Source organism: Argiope bruennichi, chromosome 7 (assembly GCF_947563725.1).
Source record: "Argiope bruennichi chromosome 7, qqArgBrue1.1, whole genome shotgun sequence".
NCBI lineage: Eukaryota > Metazoa > Arthropoda > Arachnida > Araneae > Araneidae > Argiope > Argiope bruennichi.
This window is the reverse complement of record NC_079157.1, coordinates 20,623,544-20,636,100: the sequence shown is the minus strand read 5'-3', so window position 1 is coordinate 20,636,100 and position 12,557 is coordinate 20,623,544. Positions and strand designations below refer to the sequence as shown.

At 29.2% G+C, this 12,557-nt stretch overlaps 1 long non-coding RNA gene across 1 annotated transcript; it reads right to left on the bottom strand.

Moving 5' to 3' along the window:
- Positions 1-4,670: 4,670 nt before the first annotated feature.
- On the bottom strand, positions 4,671-10,328 carry LOC129974833 (uncharacterized). The gene is made up of 3 exons (XR_008784970.1): positions 10,207-10,328; positions 6,827-6,963; positions 4,671-4,844 (listed from the first exon to the last, which is right to left on the bottom strand). It is a non-coding gene; the product is annotated as an uncharacterized LOC129974833 (long non-coding RNA).
- Between the last annotated feature and the right edge of the window lie 2,229 nt (positions 10,329-12,557).

The window sequence follows — 12,557 nt, the reverse complement described above, 5'->3', positions numbered from 1 at the left end:
CTAATTGAACATTCCTTCAATGTGTATAATTTTAAGACAACTTTTTAAATCTTGTGAATTATCCTCACATTTTTAAAGCTTCTATTATATAGAGACATGTCTTGTAATGTAAAAAATGTAAAAGGAAACTTTTTTACATTTTTTGAAAAAAAAGGAATATGAAACTTGAAAAAAAATGATTTTTATAAAGATCTATTCCACTTACGATCTTTTTTTGAGTTAGATAGGAAGTTGAAATGTTGCTTTATGATTAAATGTATATCTAGCTTTATATCTTAGCTTCAGTATTATAAAATTTAAAGTAGCAAAAAGTTTCATCTAATTTGCAGATAAATTGAATAATTACCTTTTTCACATAACTACTGTTCTCTAAGGTTCCATTTTCATTACAATTATGTTATGTATTGTAAGAAAAATGTACATTTCGTTCTATGAATTTTGGTATACTAATATTATTTTTAAAATGAACGAAATAAAGTTTTCTGTAATATTGAACCACTTAAACGTTATTAATAAACATTGAGAAGGAATTAATATTAATATGACAAAGTAGTTTGAATTTAATTAACTTAGAAATACCAAGATTTACATTTGATATACTTTATATAAAATCTTTATAAGACGATCTATTTAAAACAGCAAAAAATAAAATTTTAAAAAGAATTCATAAGCCCAGATAAAAATATGATTTCATAAAACTGCAACGCCGATTCCATGCGTTGCTATTTGTTTACCACGAAAACACTTGCTGGCAAGATGATAAATTTATGATAGTCGCTATAGAAACATGTGGTATTCACTCGCCTCTATGTTCATTGGAAGAGTTTCTTCTTTTATCCTAATGCGATATGAACAAAATAAGTCTCACTTCTGAAAAAAAAAAAGACTGCCAGATTTGTGAAGCATACAGAAATAGATCCATCTAATTCCCAGTACCCATTGTCCCTCACTCTACAGACATTTCTATATACGTGCCATTCGATACATCGCGGAACTAATCCTTTGCTGGACGTCATCGGGAGTGTTCCGCAAATTGTTCGTGAAATTGTACTTTTGAAGGAAAAAGAAACTGCCACAGTTGGGAAAGATACAAAACCCCGCACTTAATACCTTGTTCCCAAAGCCCCTTGGTTGTATGACTTTTCCGTACTGAACATTTCCGTACTGATCATAAAACTGCCAACCCATGGTTTTGTTTAGAAGTTGTGTTATATAAAAAATTTTGAGCATTATCTAATAGTGCCAGATTTGGCGAAGTTTAACGCAGTTTTGAATACTAAATGACATGTTCTTTGATACAATTTAGAATGTATATAATTTTAAATACAGTCTGAATACTACAAAATAAATTGCTTTTTAAATGTATTCGAAAATGAATGATAAAAATCAAAGACGAATGATGTTTCTTCTCATATAAATACGTGTCTATTTCGAAGCAATAATCTTTTTTTCTATATTTTAGATAGTAAATGCATTATTTTAGATAAGACATAATGATCCTCATTAAACGAAAGGGTTTTGATTTCATCAGATTTTTGCTTTATTTCTTCAAGATTTGTTTCTTTAATTTGTCTTACAGACAAATGCTTTTTCCTTACATTTAAGCATCAAAATTTAGTTAAAATAATAATACACTTTCTTGCGAAATATTCTTACCAACAGCAAACATGTTTTCAGCAAACCTAGACTAATCACTCCCAACCCCCTTTTTTCAATGAGTTACGAATGATTTATTGGATATTTATGACTTATGGAAATGCCCGTACGGATGAGTCCCAATACCGTCTGTCATTGCATTCAAGGATGAAGCGATGTCACGGAAACACACTGGAAGATATTGAAAAGACTCGATTCCGATCAGTATTGAACGGTCTACATGATACGCAAAGCGATATGAAATGTTAAGAGTGCACAATGTAAAATGTATTCGCGGATGAATCTATCTATGGGAATGGTTTCATTTTCCATTCCATTTAGGGGCCTATAACCGACCAAAAGTTCCTATGTATAAAAACTGGCGTTCAAGTTTCCGTTCGCGTGTGTTTTCTTTTATGGTATTTTAGAATACGTGTAGAGCATTCATTCCATTTGCTTAGGAAAGGATTTAGGGACGATTTTTAAAACTTTTGCACTGTAATATTATCGTAATGTTATAAACATTGATACTAGTGTCTTTAAAGAATAATCAAGGACTTCTGTGGATTTTTTATTATGGAAAAATTTTATGTATTTATTTTTGTCACTATGAAAATTTTTTAGAAAGTCTGGATTTTTTTTTTAGACTGATAAGATTACTAAATTTTTTTTACTTTAATTTTTCTGTTTAGGAACACATGGAACTAAAAAATTAATATTGGGTATGTTGTATTTTAAAGAATGAGAGCCTTCTTCAGTGGTTTTTTTTTTATTTGATTTTAACCTTTAAACTGTTCTGCAAAATCTAATTTATTTTTCCATCTATTTTGTAAATTCAGTGTTGCATGAATACATCTTTTAGACTTAAAATGTATATGGTGAAAGTGTATACTTCACCATATACTTAAGTGTTACAACAAGTGTATACTTAGTGTTACAACATTATAGTAACTCGAATTTTATTCAGTGAATGAAAGATTTTATAAATTCTTTATGAAACATGTTCAATTAGAGACAAAAATGACAATACTAAACGAGTTTATGTATTATAATATTTACTTTTTTTCCCTGTGATGATGTTTTAAATGGCATTGTTGGCTTGTCATCGCCACCTTCGGAGTTTCTTGTTCCATGTCAAAATGAATTGCTTTTGCATTCCAACGCTATTGTCAGCATTTCTTACTATTATAAATCAGAGATACACGATTATAAATCAGGTAGAAGAACTAAAATGATTTTTACTCAGTCGAGCATGTTCAACGAGTGATTTACATGATAAATCATGCAATCACGCTTGTAGATTTTTCAAGGGAGATTCCCGATCTACAGCGATAATCTCGTCGCCAATTTGGTGAAGAATTTTGGAGTAGATGGATTTTGATCTTCACTCATGAAAATTTCATCTACGTTGATTGTCTCGTCTGCTTCCATATTTTTGAAATCTGAACGCGATATAAAGTATATTCATCTATCACGTTTCTCGCTAAAACAATTCTGTAATTTGTTGAATACATTATTGTCAATAAAGTAGCCAATTCAGTCCCATTTCTAAATTTTAATACTTCAGGACAAACATCCATGCCTAACATTATATTACTGAAGTAATATGTACTAAATTGGATTCATTTAGTCGTCTTGTATTAGTCTTCAGAGTTTGCATCAAAAACTTAGAATATCATGCAATTAAACGTATACTTAACAAATTCTGTACTTTAAAAAATTTAATGTATTCATCCTAATTTTTAACCTTAAGGAGGAAAATAGCAAGAAAGACTATAAATATTTTAAATTTCGTTTAAATAAGATTTCCAATACTTAAATTGAATTTGATAAAATTCGCTCCAAGGCCTTGAAAGCTTACATTTGTTTCGTCAATAACCTCCCGATTTACTAATGGGTTATTTCCTGGTGGCTCTGAAAAACAAACTTTGAAACATGAAGCGAATTTTGTTGGATAAACTACTCCGATTTCGCTGGAATAAAGCAAAAGGAAATCTTCAGCAAAAATACCGAGGTCTTATATTCAAGCGCCTCAGATAATTTAAAAAAAAATCTAATTTTGTTTTTACTTTAATATTAATATATACGTAATCAATAAACAAATTGTATTAAAACAAATATTTAGTTAATGCTATATATATTAAAATCGATTTTTTTTCACTTTATATTTCAAAATATAATTTTGAAATTCAAACTTCAAAGACTTTATTGCCCGATAAAATCAAAAATTATTAAAACTCATAATTAAGTATAAAAATTCTTGGAATATCCAAATTTCTTTACATAAAGACGAAAGAAAAATGACTCTTTGAATAATTTCTTCATTCTTCTCTCGAGTAAAATTATCCACTCTCGCAATTGTTACCGTTGCGAAGTTCTCATCTAATTAAATTTAAATGCTGAAGTTGCATACATACTACACATCATATATATTGTCATATAGTTTCTTTAGTGTGGAATTCAATGACACACACAAGAAGTAGAGCTAAACCAATTTATTAACTCGATTCTGAACTGAGAACACAGTGACCGACAGATCTTCTGCTTTTATATTAGCAGGGAAAATTGCAGAATACTTTTCTGGAGACAGTAAGAAAAGTCCAGAACACTTGTCTGGTAAACTAAAGAAATGTTCAGTATCTCCTGGAGCATGAAATAAAGGAAAATATAAAAATCAAGGAATTAAATATTTACACAAACTGTGAATCGTATCGTCTCTAGCGGGATTCGAACTTGCGATCTCGTGATTATGAGATCAGTGCTATGACCATTCGGTCATGGAGAGTCCACTACCTCTTTTCAATGCGGCAATTATATACAATACATTATAACTTACGGTATATTTTAATAAAAATTTATTTCTTAAACTAAAAAAAGATACAATTAGAAGAATAAAAAATACAAAAATTGCATTACATTCAAAATACGAACAAAAATACAAACATTATGAAATTTCTTTTAAGATTTCTGAATCAAACTAAAAAAGACGATTGTATTTCGAGAGCGCTTCATATTTTTTGCTTATATTAAATTAATATTTACTAATTTGAAACATATATAGAAGAAAGAAATTTAATTACAAAATTAACAAAAAATATTAAACAATGAGATAGAGATACGCGATACAATATTTACAAATAAAATTTTTACAATAATGAGAAACAATCATGAAACTCTCAGAATTCTCTTCCACCACGTCAGGTACGATTCTGTAAAAAAAATTAAATTCTCGTGTTAGAAATGCATTTGCAAGATACCCTAACAATGTTGCATTCAAAAGCAAAACTCTATACAATCTACACAAGGGAAAGAAGTTTATATGTACCGAAATTCAAGATGGGCATTTTAACTGGTATTTTGATAAAGCTCACATTCTGACAATTTATCTACAAATGGCTTCAAACGATATGGAATACAAAAAGAAAAATAAATCGTTTGAAAACCCTTAAAAGTTTCTAAAAACAATGTTTTGTATATTTTTACGATGCATTTCCTTTCTCATTATTTCAGATAATGATTTTTTTTTATCACGTTCTTTGCCATGAAATTAAATGCATTTTTTTCAGTACTTGTTTCTTTCTCTAATTAAGGTTAAAAGTTTCGAAAATAGTATAAAATATAAAAAGAAAGACCTTTTTAAAGAAAATTAAATAGATATTGTTCAACAACGAATTTTTAAAATTTTAAACAAGGTTATTATGAATTAATAATTTTCTGTAAGAATGTATTTGTTTCTAGAATGATTCTTCTGTAGCATAAAAAGGTATTTAAGCGTCTTCTGTAAATTGAGGGTTGGAAAAATCATTACACACTGAATTATGAACAGTTCGCCTAAAATAATCAAACCATCTAAAGGAAGAATCGATTCATTAAGTCAAAAAATAATCATTAACAGAAGTTTCGGACTAGAAGCTTAAATTCATTTAAAGATTTTTTTTCATTTAAAGTATGGTGGAAGAAATAAAAATAGTTAAAGCATCTACGAATAATTAAATAATTTTAATGCCAATCGCATTCAAAAAGATTTAATTTTCACTGAAAGTTTGAGAATTTACTTTTTCTTGGTAGAATTGTGGCATAATTTGATTTTCTTCTGACGTTAAAGCCTAGTTTTCTTATACTTATATCACAGAAAATAAACTTTTGACCAAAATAAGCATATTCTTTTTTTATTAAACTACTAACAGAAATGCGTTTTATAAATTCAGTATTAAATGCCTTTTGAAAATTTTTATGGGATATTTCAATCAAATTATCTCTTCGAACGTTATTAGATACCACAATTACCTAAAAAAATTACAAAATACAGCACCCTTATAAAAACAATTTATTAATTGATAGTTTTCGGAATTATTAAAATATAGTATTAAGTAGAAAACTCTTGAACACATGATGAATTTCAATGCATATATTATATTAGAACAGTCGATAAAAATAGATAAGATCTCAGAAAGGTGTAATCGACGAGCTCACGATCCTACAAGAATCGTGAATCTTGTAATCCTACAAGATTCAAGATGTAATAATAGGTCCAAATAGCAGAATCGAAAAGAAAAAGTTTCTGAATGATATAAAAATTTAATAAAAGTTTTAGGTACTTTTTATTGCATAAGTTGTAAATAAAATTACTGAATAGAAAATTGTCTCAGCAAGTAGCTAATACTCTTAATGCTCGCGAGATTGGCTAAGTCCATTCAAATCGGAGATTTAAAAAAAGATAAAGATCGAGTTTAAAGACAGGTCAACTTAGAAATAATGAAACTTGAATTGAGAAGAATAGAGGTTGTTTTATATATTTAAAAATAAATGCTCCAATAAAAAATACCACCACAACAAGTAATTATATTGCTATTTCATTGAAAATCTAGGAAACTAATAGAAAAATATCGCGTTTTAGGCTGTTAACCTAACTGCATAATGTCCTAATTCTAGCTTGGACGCAACTACTTAATGGACTCCGTTCTCAGAAGGAAACCGAAAAGAAAGTGTCTTCAACTCCTTCAAATGCTTGTAAAAACAAGTATGGAAAAAATCGCACTAACCGAGATCCCACACTATACATTTCCTAAAAAAATATTTTTAGAATGACATACTTGACGTCTGAAACATTTATCAGTCCCCAGTTTAGAATAATACTTTCTCGCGTCGATAAATATCAAAATAATAACGAATGTGATTGCCATTTACTTACCAGTATCTTTCTGGTGGTGCAAGTGATGCTTGAGTTGATGGAAATGCTACATGATTGGAGAGATCAAGCACTATGTGGGCCGTTTCTAATCTTGAGATTTGATGCTCACCAGTTTCTTCCTTTATCTCAATTTCAGACTAAAATTCGACAATATTAAATTACGTTTTTAAAATAAAATTAAAATACTTTAACTGACTAAGTTTAACTTTGAAATTATATGAACATATAACTACTTAATAACAGGTATATTATTAAAAATTTCATTAAACATTGAGAAATGTTAAACTCATGTTCAGAAATGTTAAGCAAAGTGTAGAATTTCCGATTTTGACAGAATTTTTGCACATCTATGCTTTCGCATAGCCGTCATGAATCGATGCTTGCTTGCTTTCTGCGAAATACTTCTTATCGCTCCTACCCATTTTTCGACCCTTCAGAAGATCCCAAGACTAAATAAACGAGACTTGTTAGAAAATAAACAAATCCAGATGAAATAAAAAATAACAAAACGAACATATTTTTCTCAGATTTGAGAATACCTAGAAACATACATTCGTCAGCGGACATATAGAAAATATCTTTCAAACCAGCGTTGAAAAAAAAAATTCAATGCCAAAGTTATTAGTAACTAAAAACGTTGTGAATAAACAATGAAATAATGAATTTAAAATTTCTTGAACAAGCGGATCTTTTTCTTCAAATATCGATTTCTTTAGATGTAAAAGTTTCAAGAGGCCTAATTTTCTCATGGGTACTTTTCCTTCATCTAATATATGTGTAAATCGCGTTTCCAAGAGGGAAAATCTGCAGTTTTCTTTACTCCCTTAACCAAACCCAAATCTTGAAAATTCGCTTTTAGAAAGTCCTTAAAATTCAGACTAAAACACTCATTTTATTATTAATATACTATTGACGCTTGCGTATTTTTTTTTTATTACTTTGAATTATAAAGATTTCCTTAAGGACTTGAAAATGTACATTGTCGTTTATAGTCTTCTTGATGGTGTAATATTTTGCGAATTTCTGGTGACAAATTATTCGATGCATAAAAAAATTAATAAATTTCAATTTTATAACAAATTTAATAAAAACAAAATTAGATACATAAAAAGTATTTAGTTGAATGGACTTTTTTTTTTATTTCACTACAATAAAGTAAAACAATTAGTACAAATATTGACGTCTTATCTAGAGACTTGGCAAATCCCAAAAATTACATTTATTCTATCTCAAAATAATGTTTGAATGAAACCGACCTTTACATTAAAACAAAAATATATAGTGCTAAATCTTACAATTAGTATTTTTTTAAGTATTAATAAGTATAATTTTCAACTCGTACCACGGAAATATTATGGTGAATAAATAAATTTCAAGAACCGAGACTTGGGCATATAATACATTTTCTTAAATTTAAATTTTTGAAAGGGCTAAAGAGAACGACGTCAATTACTCTTCATTCATAAATGGTCTTCAATATAACAAATTTCTTTTCAAAAAGTTGTTAATGGAAGTATTCAAAAATGATGGCGACTGACGCCATAAAAACTTTTCCTTATAAGACACTATTCAATGTGGAAGCATTTTATTAAATAGAAGTGGATCCATCCTTAAAACGGAAAGGAATTTGCATTGCTTGTCAATTATTAAAGAAGAAGTTTGGTAATGCATACGATTATACGATAGAATTTGCTCTCATATTTATGGGTTTACTACCGTTGAATTTTACAGCATTGGCGAGACCATAGCACTCAACATATTAAAAAATTACTCAATAAATTTGTAGGCATATATTTCAAAGAGGTCAACATAACAATTCTTTATATAAATTCAGCTTAATACAGGTAATATGAAGAATGTATAATTGCATAGAATAGCCTAATGCTCCAGACATGCAGTATAAGGAGTGCATCCAGTATATTCCCGATTATTTAAGAACGAATTCGGAAAGGATTTGGATGCATACGTGTCACTTTTGTTCAAAACAGAACAACATTTTCCTCCTATCGAGCATTTTGTAGCTCCGTCACGAGATTGTAAACCAATTCAATTAAAATTTAATATTCCTAAAATGTTAGTTTCAAATAGTTCCATTTCTATTTTGTCCACAGAAAAATACTCATGTTGAGCTTAAATAAAGTTACGTTTACATATTAATTATTACGATTACTAAACATAGGATTATTTGCTAAAACCGTAATATTTGTCGACTTTTCACCATTGACTTAAATATGGACATCCTGTATTTCAACTGTTATTTTTGGAAATTGGTGGCCAATGTAATTACCGAAGTTGCCAATGCGAAAGATAAAATTAATACCCAATTGGTAAATATAATCGATAATTTTAGAAATTAAAATTCTGTCATTTTTTTCTTCTTTTTTTTTACAGTAAAAAAAAAATCATTGCTCCGTAAATTACAGCAATTTAGAATTGCAAAGTTTTGATATAGGATTATATGAAGTAGTAGATATACTATTAAAACTTCATTAAGAAAACGTTAAATTTTGACTACTTACCCAAGTTTTCACCGCATCTGAAGTTATTCATTGGAAAATATTTAACTTTTTTTTTCTCGGAAGTTTTTATATTATTCACACATCGATTTCCCGAAATCTACGTTTACCCTCAGAATTGTTTGCGATTGTATGTCGACATTTTAAAGTATTCCATAATTGGAATATAAACCACGTTTAAAAAAATCTGGAAAATTTCTTCAGCTTTGAAAATATCCAAATATATTTTCAATCGTGATCACATGGAATATTTCTTTCGAAAAAGTTTTGAAAATACAATTAAAAAAAAAAGTTATATTTAAATGTCTCAATCTCATTTCAAAAACCTGCAACATAGTAACTGAAATTCGAGTGTCCAAGTACTTCCGAAAGTCTCAGAATTCTACAATTGTAATATATTTGAGAAATAATATTTAACTACGATATTACATGTACGTAAATATAGAACTTTGATTCGAAATTCCAATAATTTATAAGCTACGGGAAAAATACAAGCAATATCAAGAAACTACGGTTAAAAGGCTTATAATAAGAGAGAATACACAAAAATGTTACTTATTTTTGATATCCGATGAACTGTTCATGAAATATTATCCAAGAACTAGAACTGTTTAAGTAGAATAAATTGGATGAGCGGGAGAATCTCGAGTGCGCATTTTATTCTTATATTAATTAAATTAAGAGTAAATTTTCAAAACAAAATGAAGCCTCTAAGTAAGATCTTAAATTCACAGTCAAAGGGTAAGCTTATATGGAGATTTCAGCATTATACGAATTATATGCAACATAAAATGAATCGGATATCAAATGAGAACTACAAAATAAATTCACACTTTTGATATGACAAAATGAAAGCTTTCTTACCAAACACCAATATAAAATTCCACTCCGCATAACAAATTAACCTTCATCAAATGACACTGAAAAAAAAAATTGATTCAAATTAAATTTGAAAAGAAGTTTGATGCAAATTCAGTCAATTAGACACCTATCTGAATTAAATATACACAATATGATATTTATACTCAGCGAATGGTGCACTTACCGTCGCTAAATCTCATCCGTTCATTTCAGTTCTTCCAAGAGAAATGTACCTTATTCTAGAAAGATTTTATTGTATCAGTTCAAAATACTTCGGTTCTTGGCGCACAATTTCGGAAACCGTGCAACGTATACTTGGCTGTTAAAGGAAGGAGGGGGAAGGGATCAGCTTTGACTTCCTGGTAAAGCACCAGCAGGGGAATATACGGAAGATCCAACCTGTATATGGACCTGATGTGTTCTGACTTGGTCAAAGCTGAAATGTCATCTCACTGGTGTGGTGTTCAGTATTAAAGAGAAAAGACTGTATCGTCTCAGGTGTTTTCTTCGTCCATTAGCCATGGTTCAAACATGATAGATCCGTTAAGAAATAATCTTTGCAAAAATGAGACAGAAATACAATAAATTAAATAAAACATGAACATTTAAGGAGGTGAGAGGATTAGTGACAAAACACGCCATCCAGAAATTTCGATTTTTTATGAAAATCCGAAATTCTAGACCTTGCCATTTTTATCGAAAGGAAAATTTTCTTTTGATGATTGAAAATCTTACGATGGTGAAATGACTTCATTTCCATCGAACCACTGCCTGGTAGTATGGCATCCATATCAAAATCCATCGCATAATTTATATAGTTTTATTACTCTAACATACATAAAAATCATATTTAAGGCCTCTTACATACTTATCTAAATATGCATCGCAAATAATATATTTGAAGCTCTTTACTTTCTCGAACGCGAAGAAAGCAACATAAAGTATGTTAATCACCACAAAAATTTGATTTCAAGATTTTCTCAAATCTGCATTTATCAAACCTCCTTGATTCAGAGAAAAAAAACATTTAGCGGTATTCTAGTCTGTCTATGAACATGCTTACACGAAAACACATTGAACTAAACGGGAAAAATTTGGTATAGTGGATTTGCTCGTATTATGCTGAATTTTGAATAAAGTACTTTCAGATTCTGTTGGTTTGTTCGATTCTTCGAGTACCACTGAACAGGATAACTGCAAACCATCCACGTCAGATTTTGAAATTGAATCCGTTCATAGGTTGACTGACAGTCTAATTTCTCATATTTGTAATCGCAATAACTGAAAGATTCAATGATATCTAAATGAATGATATATGGCATGTTATCAATGAATTATAGTTGCAGTCCTATGTCAAATTTTAGTTTCAATCTGTCAGAAAAAGGGTCCTTAAAATTCATATTGATTTTCGGGTACTTACATAATAACAACCTGCCAGATATTAATCATAAAATAACCAGTGATTCCAAGACAGATTGAGTGAAAACGCTAATTAATGCCACACGTCAATCTCCTGAATCCATTTTTCGTCTATTACATGCAATGATATCAGATTTTTAAATATATATATATATATATATATATATATATATATATATATATATATATATATATTGTCAGAATATCGGCTAATGACATTTTAAACCAAATTATCTCCAAATGTTCAATTTACTATAAATTAAAGCTTATTTAAAAGAATCACATTTAAAATATTTTTAATTAACAATAAAAGACGTACATGATACTCCTTGGATCAAAAATATCTCATTTTTTTGCATTTAAACTGGTTTTCTTGTAGTTTGTATCAAACGTCAATGCACGAATGGAATTGAAATGAAAGCCCATGTCTAGCCGCATTTCAGTAACTGGTCCTTGGTTACCTACCTTAATGATAGCAATTTAATCTCGCAGATCATGAAGGGTAATAAGCACAAGCAATGCATATTCTCTTATCTGTTATCTACATGTAGCTATCCCCTTAGACAGGGCTACATTTCTTAATTACAATCATAAGAAATTCAGAAGCGATCGGCATTTTCATATTACTTGAGAAAGGGTCAGTACTCTTCGTTTTGCAGATTAAACTATTTTGTATGAATCTCCTGTAACAACTACGAGACAGCGTTTTGTTGAGCTCACAAAAATTACACAATAATAGTTTCATTCTTTGAATGCAGCAGCTTTTGAAACGACTCATCTCAAAGCGTTGGTATTTTTCATTAAACAAATTACAAAACTATTTTTAACTGATTATTTGACCAAAAAAACTATCTATATTCTAGTATGTATCATATGTCTTCCTACTTATTGTTGTTCTTCGGAAAAAAATATTTTAAACCTGCTTTGACATTGAG